Here is a 10,000-nt window from a genome sequence, read left to right as displayed (position 1 = left end):
TTAGATTGTAACAGATTACACTATAAATCAGTTAGGACTTTTCTGCCAGTCAGAATGTTGAGATTGCAGATGGACCAATCGAGTGTGATTATTTGGTTGAGGCTGCAGAAGTGTGCAGGAAGAGGAGGCGTGGCTGATAACTGTTGACTGGCTTGTTGATCCTCTGCTGACAGCGGTTATGGATAGATGGTGTGTGTGGTGGGGATGTACAACGCTGCCCTGTGTTATCCAGTTTCCATCTGTGCATTGTGAGCGTGTGTGTGTGTGTGTGTGCGTGCGTGTGACTGTGTGTGTGTGCGTATGTGTGTGCGTGCATGTGCATGGGTCGTAACAGTGAGAGACAGACAGGAGTGAGTCCTTTGTGACAGAGGGGGCTCATCTGGTGCCTCTGGGGTTGGAAAGGGGCTGGGGAGCATGTGTGTGTGTGTGTGTGTGTGTGTGTGTGTGTGTGTGTGTGTGTGTGTGTGCAAATGAATAGAAACACACTAGGGGGGGGGGGTTGCATTAACAAAGGTGCTAAAAGGCTGTGTGAAGGCGACTACATAGGGAATAGGGGACGAGGGAGGGGGGGGGGTTTGACATGTCCATCAAATCACAATCAAGGGGATGGAAGGGTGTGGGATCATCACTCTCTCTCTCTTCCTCTCTCTCGCCCATACACACACTAAAGTGCACATGCATGGTGCTGCACACGTACCTCAAATAATGGTGCACCAATGGTATTTGATCCTAAATCAACTTAGCCCATTAAAGCCCACTCAGCCTACGCTGACTGTGGGATAACTCACTGTTACTGTGTTAAATCACTGTGTGTGCACACACTCACTATTAAATCACTGTGCACACACTCACTATTAAATCACTGTGCACACACTCACTATTAAATCACTGTGCACACACTCACTATTAAATCACTGTGCACACACTCACTATTAAATCACTGTGCACACTATTTGATTTGATGTACGTTTTTCTTGGAAATAACCGTGCAAAACGCGCCTCGTTCACATTGAACGGCATATAACTGTGCCATATCTGAAACATATCTATCTAAATTTAGATACTTTTGCGACGTTCATCGTCGTTCAAATTTTGTTGGTGGCTTATTAACATAGGATCCTGTGGTACGAACTAACAATGCATATTTATTTTGGGTTTCCAGGGTTCCTTTAAACCTCTGTACAATGTCCACTTTTTTTCATGCTGAACAGCATATAATCGTGCAATATTTGGAAACAAGCCTTTGTTTACAATCCTATGTGACATATTCACACATTTACTGTACATTCCTTCATATATACGTATTTAAAATAGACACTTTACACCACTTGTTGTATATAGTAGCTACTGTAAATTTTTACTACAGTAATATTGAAATGCCTTGCCTGTTTTTGACTTGTGCATACCTTTCTTTCTTTTCTGTATGTGTGTACTTTGAGAGCAAAGCAACCCGGAGCCCAATTCCTTGTAATTGTACATATTTGGCCAATAAAGTTGATTCTGATTCTGATTCTAAATATCAACTAAATATCAACTCATAAATAAACTGATGTGTGCAGACAATGAGTTTGCAGACAGACCCGGCCTCGTCGTCGTCGAGGAGGAGGAGGAGGGAACACTACAGCCTATATCGAATCAAAAGCGACGAAACCTCAGACAGGATAGGTCATCACCAAATACCTGCAGCTAACGTCCTGGGAACGGGCCAATGGAAAGTCTCCTGAAACTGACCGACGTCATTAGCTTATGATGACAGGATAGGGTGTCCCACAATAAAAGATGCAGTAGTCGTAGCGGGAGAGAAATACACCCTGTCACTTTCCTATGTGATGGATCATCATGTCGTTCTGCACAAAGCGAGTGGCGGGGCCTTGTAGGAATGGGAAGTGAAGAGGAAAGATGTATTATAGATATATGTGAAATGTACAGTGTCCAGAGCTCAGGTACATCTTTGTTTCGTGCTGATTGGACGACAACAAAGTGGCTGACAGATATGAGTCATAGTGTAACGCACCTGCAGGCTCAGGTCAGCTCAATGTTTCCACGCTCGTTAAGGCTTTTTGGGGAGGCGTCAATTTACAGGCCACTAATTGGCCGTCATTATGGCTCATTAAGCTGAAATCTATCACTATAAGCTCACAATGGGGCCACGGTCATAAATAAAGGTAAGGAAACAGATATTAGAGTAAATAACTTCATTACCGATGTGTTTACATGTAAATAAACTTCAACGAGACAATAAGTGGATGTGTTCGTCACTCATCAGCATCGGAGGGCAGTTATCATAATCCGTCAATGATCAAAGTCCTTATTGATTTGCTATTCTGAAACTCTAAAGGAGGCATAAAGGAGCTATTAGTTGGTGTCTAAAATATAGATTATTCCGATTATTATTTACAGGTGAGGTAAGTAGTAGGCCTATTTACCACATTGGGTAATTGTATCCCATTCTGTGGTGAGGAGGGAGCCAATAGTCTAACTGACGTATCTGATGTTCAGGACTGACTGCAGGCGATATCTGAAGATACAGGGCTTATGAGGACCGAATGAGCAGCTGTGGCACGAAACAACATGACGGATTCCTAAAGTTATACATCACATTTTATATAATGAAGTTTTCACATCAGTACGGTGAAGTTCCTGTGTGATGATGCCCCCCAGCTATGACGATCAGACAGTGTGTGTCTGGTCTGTGGCTTTTTCCAGGGATGAACTTCCCAAAGTGTTGACAGGAATGCTGTCAGGTTTAGCAAAAGTAGGCCCAGCAGTCATATAAACTGACTTTAATAAACAGCTAATTTCACTATAAATACACTGGTAACTTCACTATCATAAATTGTTTCCTTATAGACAACTATACCAATACTGACTGGTAATATATGAATTACCTACAATATTATGACATTAATGCTTTACGTCTCCATACAGCATGGTTTCAGAATAACAAACCAGTAAGCACTTCAAAATTATAGAATTATTGAACTGCCTTCTGATGCAAACAATCCACTCTCATTAAGTTTCTTTACAAGTAAACTCCAGTAATTCCTAGTAAACAACGTTACTAAAATATCCTAATATCCCAGTTTCCTTAGCTTTATTTACTGCAGACATTTACTTTGTCCTTAATGTGAGATTAGAAATTAACTGTAACAAAAGTAAATTAGTGGCCTGTACATTGATACATAGTGATAACACACAAACATTTTACAGTTTAAAAATGTAGGTGGAACTGGGGCGCAGAACTTTTGCACTTAACCCATTGATACCTGATGCAGCATTTGTGTGTGTATCCCTTTAAGACCGCGAACCGCGTTAACGCGGTCTTAAAGGGATACGCACACAAATGAGGGATATACACGCAAATGCTGCATCAGGTATCAACGGGTTAAAATATATTTCAGATGTGTCAGTTCAGTTGGAGAGTGCAAACCGGGGAGGAAATTAATCAAATTACACCAATCGTGCATTTGACAAATCCAGAGAACTATTTGACTGTAGTATTTAATATCTTCAGAGCATGCTCGTTGTAAAGTGGAATGCAGTGGAAACTGGAAAGCACAGGGGAAGGAGGGATTTTCCAGTTTCATTATATTCCTTCAGACTAATTCAGATATTAAATTACGACAGTTAAAAACTGCAGCATATACATTTTCTGCACTGTTCCCTTTGTAGTATAAAGGGACGTAGGCATAAACTCGTTAACACTGGAAAAACAGAATTATCTACTATGCACATTTGTTTTGATACATTCCTAATTCACAGTCATATATAAGAAAGCATTTGTGGTGTCTCTTAATTAGCACAAATTTGCAGTTTGTCAAGTCGACCACTTGTCAAGTTTGATCCTGCTAGTCTAAAACTCATGGATGGACAATCCTGACGTGTTTATAATGTTAACCCATTGATACCTGATGCAGCATTTGCGTGTATATCCCTCATTTGTGTGTGTATCCCTTTAAGACCGCGAACCGCGTTGACGCGGTTCGCGGTCTTAAAGGGATACACACACAAATGCTGCATCAGGTATCAATGTGTTAACCTAACAGGTGTTCAGGCCAGTGGGATTCTTCTTCTTCTTCTTCTTCCAAAAAAAAAGTTGCAAATAAATATGGATAAGGAAAACAAATGGACAAAATGTAAAAACATACTGTAATGTACGACTATAAACTAGAAATGTATCAAATTAAGGTTATTATTTTATTAACCTTATTATCCCAGGTTATAGAACTTATGTGACAATATATGTCAGTCATTGTGGTGGCACAGTTCAGATGTCCGTGCCAGCGTCTCCTGTGTGAAGTGTGATACGTTCCAGCTTTTATGCTTTAATTCTATGCACCATGCACTTCTATACAACTTTTTGTGAACACTGCATTGTAGCGTTTTGCTTTTCTCAGCAGTGTTTTTGTCTTGCATTATTCATCCATGCACCGTTTGAGTTTTCATTGTCCGCGCTCCTCTCCTTTTCTTCTTGTCCCTGAGCCCAAGAAAAAGGTTTTCGCTTCACCGTGCACATTTTGTACGACGGGGAACGACAATAAAGATGAATTAAATAGGATAAAATATTAATCGTACGAACAAAACATTCGGTACGAGTGCGTGTAAACACATTGTGTTGGGCTTCGGAGACGGAACGTATCGAGAGCACGCATGCCATCCAACGGGCATCGGGTATCCCGGGCGGCACTAAAAGAACGTCTTAATCGGTGACAATAACGACGACAATAACAGCCGTGGCAATGTTGAGAGAAACCCGATGAGGTCACTAGTGAGCTGAGGGTGAGGAGGTGGGGGGCAACGCTCGTTAAATAGCATCATTTGCTCAGCGTCTACTTGAGTGTGTCGTTTCCACCGTTACTTTCCGGGAGGAACGAGTTGCAAAGATAAAAACTATTAGCATTGCTAGCACTTTTGGTGAAGCAGAGGGAGAGGGGGGGATTTCCAGCTGTGTCTAGATGCATTAACATACAGATAGAATAGGTGCAGACTTTGAATATGTACGCAGGAGGCTGGGGGGGGAGAGGGGAGGTGGAGAGAGAGGAAGAGGGAACGAAGTGGTGGAGGCGACAGAAAGACAATCAGCCACAAAGCCAGGCGTCCGTGACCTTCTCTCTCCGCTCGTCGTGGGCAAAGACGAGGAGGAAGGAGAGGTCCTACAGGAAGAGCGAAAAACCCAAAACACAAGTGGAGGAAAGATAAGATGGAGGGAGAGAGACGAGGAAGAAGGAAGAAGAGGGGGAAGAAAGTGAAGAGATCAGCGATGATCAGGAACAAAGGTGAAAAATGGCACCATGGCCGACTGTTTCAGTAGAGGGGGAAGAGAGGAAAGCAGCATGTGAGTGAAAAGAGAGAGGAGGATAAATATATTGATCAAAGGAAAACAAGATGGCGGCTACACTGACGGTTCTGGCAAAGTTGACGGTCATAAAATTAGGGGACTGATTCGCTCTCTTTAAAGCAGCTACAAGGAACTCTCATTTTGTGTTGATATTAGCAGCGCCTGTGGACAAAAGCATTCGTGCAAAGGCAAAAGGCAGTAACTGCAGTAACAATTGTGGTTGAAAGTGAGTTATTGTCATTTTTGGAACAGTAAAGATCTGCTTTATCATGTGGCCAAATATCTTGAGTCAATTTTGTTGGTTTTGGGAGAAAACGGGGGGGTTATATTCAGTAACTTCCAAAAGCCCCAGAGAAGCCAAGGCAGACTCCAGTAACGTCACTTATGGTTGTTTGCCTTTGTTTCACTGCACGCTTGCTGCACTGTGGAAGTTGTATTGAGTTACGGTAGGAGTTACTGTACTCTGCCTTTGTTTTGCTACACATAAAATGAAGTTACCAATGACTACGCTGGCGTTATGGTGTTATGCCTATATGCATAATATCATGTCATCGGAGCATATCTGACACTCCCATAGTAGCTTGAATAAAATGTAAAGCGATTTGTGTTGCAGTGGTTGTTTTTACTGCTAAAATTGCTTCTTAGCTAGGGCAAGCTAGAGTTAGCTAGTGTTTAGGCTAACTAACTTGACAAACAAAACAAAATTCCTCCCATATGCAATCAGAAGGCAAACAACGCATTGTAAACTAATAACTAGATGTCCACGCCACCCTGAAGCCACGCTAAAGCTACGCTGAACCGATAGTTTTAGCTTCTGTTCTATTTTCCAAGCAGCCGACGTGCCAGGCATGAAGTCAATGCAAGTTGTGAGGGGGGATGGGGCAGAGGAGCAGCTCCGAGCCAGGCGCTGAGGAAGAGTGTTTCTGTTGTGACTGGTTCAGCGTGAGGTCAGCTTCAGCTTGGCTTGAGCTTTGCTTCGGCGTATGGTGTGAACAAAGCGTGACAGCCAAGGAACACAGAGTGAGTGGGTTAGGGCTCGCATAGACACATGACACACCTCCTAAATAGCCTAATCTCTCTCTCTCTCTCTCACACACACACACACACACACACACACGCGCTCAGCAGCAACAATTCACGATTAAATAGATAGTTTACCTTTTCTTGTAACCTGATAAAGATCCATTGCAAACGTCCTCTGAGAGCTTAAATCCAAACAAGTGAGCGATCAAATGGAAGTGAATGCCTTTTGCCTTGGCATGACCCCTTATTATTGTGCAGACAATGCAATGGCCGACTACAGTAAGTTCAGAATGAGGGTCAAACGCTCAAGTTTCAGGTAAATATCTTTACGTAGATGAATAACTGGCTGGACGACAAAACAAACTTTAAAGTCATTTCTTCCAGGTCTACACTCTGGCCACTCGTGGTGAGTTAAGATCTTTTGTCTTTGTATGGGCTGATTTACATGGAGTCTCCTCCAGCTGTGTCCCGCTGTCGGCCGAGCTGCGACAGGCCGGCCAGGACTTCTCCGAGCCTGTCTGAACATCAAGCCTCCCCCACTATGTTAACATGCTGATGTAGGCAAGATATGACGCATCAGTATTAAATATGTTTCATAACCAGTTAAAAGTTCCTCATAGCTGCTTCAACTATACATACATTCTCTCCTTCGGAGCAGGAAATATACGTGCGCAGACTACAAAATGTGTGGATGGGGGCATTCAGATGTTTGTCCATTCACTGGCAAATGGATGTAGAATAGAAATCCTGTATTACACTAATTCAATAAACAGAATTTCCGTTCCAATGCAACAGTTGAATAGACTAGTCTTGAACAGGTACGAATGGTTGGTGATGTCAAGCTGGAACTTGTCCAAAACAACGAGAGTTGTGTTCAAAGAAGGGTGAACAAGTTAGATGTTGTTTTTTGCAGCAATCCATCAAAAAACAACATCAACGTATTGAATGGCCCAAAAACAAAGAGTGGTTGTTCTTTTCCCTCAAGTGAACCAATTTTTATTCTTTCCTTCTTTTTGAGGCATGAATTCCCTTCAGACCGGAAAGAAGTTCGATGGTATTCGACCAATCACGCCACATGTAAACAAAACCCAGGCAGGTGATTGGAGAAATGAGCGGATGTCCCTCCTTAAAGGTCCCATTCCGTGCAAAAGCTGTTTTTACTTGTAAATGCATATATACTGCTGTCAGCCCTCCCTGTAATGAGTGGTCACACGCTCAGAACTGCCACACTTGGATTTGTCCCTATCCAGCGTCCCCCTGCAGTCTCCTCCAAGCCACACCCCCAAACGCTTCGTTTGCCCAGAGGGGAATTGGGACGTCACTAGCTTCCTCCTGCATACTGCGCGGGTCTCTCTCACACAAGCTACCTGCACCATTTAGTCTATAGCCACAAAATTAACACTTCTAGCTGGAGCGACGCCAACTGTACGTGATCCAGCAACTGCAGAGGTGCATTCGGTAAGTCTAGGCATTTTGAGATGTCCTCTTTAGCGTAGTACCGTTAAGTTAACGATAACTCGCAACCTATCGTGCTGGTCCACAGACGCTAATCTGATTGGCCGCTGGGAGCCTGGGGCGGGCTCTCCCTCAGCGGCCAATGGGAACTGTTAGTTCTGAATATATTATAGAAACAGGCCATTCTTGGGAAGCAACGAGATGAGGAAGTGAGAACTCCGTCACAACAAACGGGGTTGCTATATTTTCGACAGATTAATCCAGAATCATGTTTTATGGACCAGAGACACACGTTTTTAAGAGGTTACAGCTGCACGAATTGGGACCTTTAACTCATTGAATGCCAATGACGACAGCTGTCGTCAATTCAAATACTGACGTAGAGTGCCAATGACGACGGTTGTCGTCAATTGCGTTTTTTGACGGTGGGACGTGGATCAATCCCTGATACATCTCTGGTACAACTATTGTAGCTATTGGAGGTCTATAACCTATTTTACAGAACCCTTAGGTGGCGACAGTGCTCTCCACATAACAGAAAGGCAAGGAAAAAACAAAGAAGAAGTCGTTATGGAAACGGAAATCGCATCGCATCCGTATGCATCGATATGCTGAAGCACGTTACTGCAGCTGTGCCTGCAGCAGCCAATCTGCTCCCACAATTGAGCCGCTCTGTGTCGGTTGCGACAGCACATCCGCACATCCACACCGTGGAGTTATTATTCTCAACTGGAAGCATCGTTGCCGGTGACAAACACACGCGGAACGCTGTAAAAAAGCTGCACCCTTCACTGTGCGCACAGCAAACTCAGCAGAGAGCCACCACAGACAGGAGGAGGAGTGTGCAGTTGAGGCGAGGCGGGGCGGGGCGGGGCGGGGCGGGGCGGGGCGGGGGGGGGGGGGGGGGGGGCACGCAGAGCAGCACACACACAACACCCAGACAGACCCAGGCAGCAGGACAGGATTGACAAACGCAAGCCAGAATATCCGATGCCCACCAGCAGCAAATCAAGACCAGCAAGAAGCTGCAACCAGCAGCGCACGCAGGGGCCAGCGCTGCTGGTTGTAGCTAAAAATATTATTCTGCCAAACAAAATTCCCTGGCCTAAACTGTTTTATTGAAGGAAATTATTTTTGAGGTGTGACTACATTAGAAAAGATTAGCTTCAGAGTCAGTGTGTGCTTGAAATGTTTAATTTCACAAAAGGCCAATTATCTCAGCTTCTAGAAAAAAAATACTTTTTTTGGATGAATCAAGCTATCTTCTCCGGCTCATAACTAAAGAACGGAAAATGGGATCAATAAACTTTTTTTTGCAGATGATAGAATAGAGTCTCATCGTTCTTTGTGCGTGTTCAGTGTTTACATAGTAATATCACACAATATTCTGTGGGCCTCGAGAAATCACTGAAAACGCTCTGAAACTCTGGCACTGGGAGCGTCCGTTCTCCAAAAGTGGCTGGCACTCAATGAGTTAACATCCGTTTTGACCAACTTTCGCCTCCAGGAAGTTACAAATTCCACCTAACTTTTCCATTCAATCCTCTTTTCTGGTTTGAGACTGAGAACATACAATCTGTTAGGCAGGTCTGCATTTACACACACACACACACACACACACACACACACACACACACACACACACACACACACACACACACACACACCTACACACACACACCTACACACACACCCCTCTCCTCTCTCTGTGGACCTAGCTGTCACTGTCCTTGGTCCTGATAGGGAAATCAGAGCGTGCTGCAACTCTTAAAAGGCAGCTTGTGCAAATTGCTGTGGCCTTGTGTGCTAACGGCAGATCAGAGAAAACCATCAAGTCCACGCTGGGAAGAAGACGTGTGGTGAAGGAGGAGAGCTGCGAGGTACATCGACAATTACTGCTATAGACGGTTTTCACCAGAGCGCAACCCCACAGCACTTCCTTTTTCTCAGCATTCGGCAAACTGCAGAAATATTCACTCGACATCGTTACTTTTGTTTTCGCCGCTCAGCTGTATAGACGGTTTTCACGGAATGGTCGGTCCTGCACTTGAATGTTTTTTTTTCTTTTATGTCCATAGCAAACACTGCAACAGGAAGTGAGCGGGGGTTCAATTCAGAATGTTTTTGTTGTTGTTTGTCAAGTTAAAACCGTCTATAGGGTGGATTTTCTCTTTCATATATAGT

At 43.8% G+C, this 10,000-nt stretch overlaps 1 protein-coding gene across 2 annotated transcripts in view; it reads right to left on the bottom strand.

Moving 5' to 3' along the window:
* The window catches only part of map2k5 (mitogen-activated protein kinase kinase 5), an 87,609-nt gene that overhangs the window by 6,153 nt on the left and 71,456 nt on the right, over positions 1-10,000 (bottom strand). The window lies entirely within an intron of this gene.

This window comes from Poromitra crassiceps (genome assembly GCF_964638095.1).
Source record: "Poromitra crassiceps genome assembly, chromosome: 16".
Lineage (NCBI taxonomy): Eukaryota > Metazoa > Chordata > Actinopteri > Beryciformes > Melamphaidae > Poromitra > Poromitra crassiceps.
This window is presented reverse-complemented; position numbering and strand designations above follow the sequence as displayed.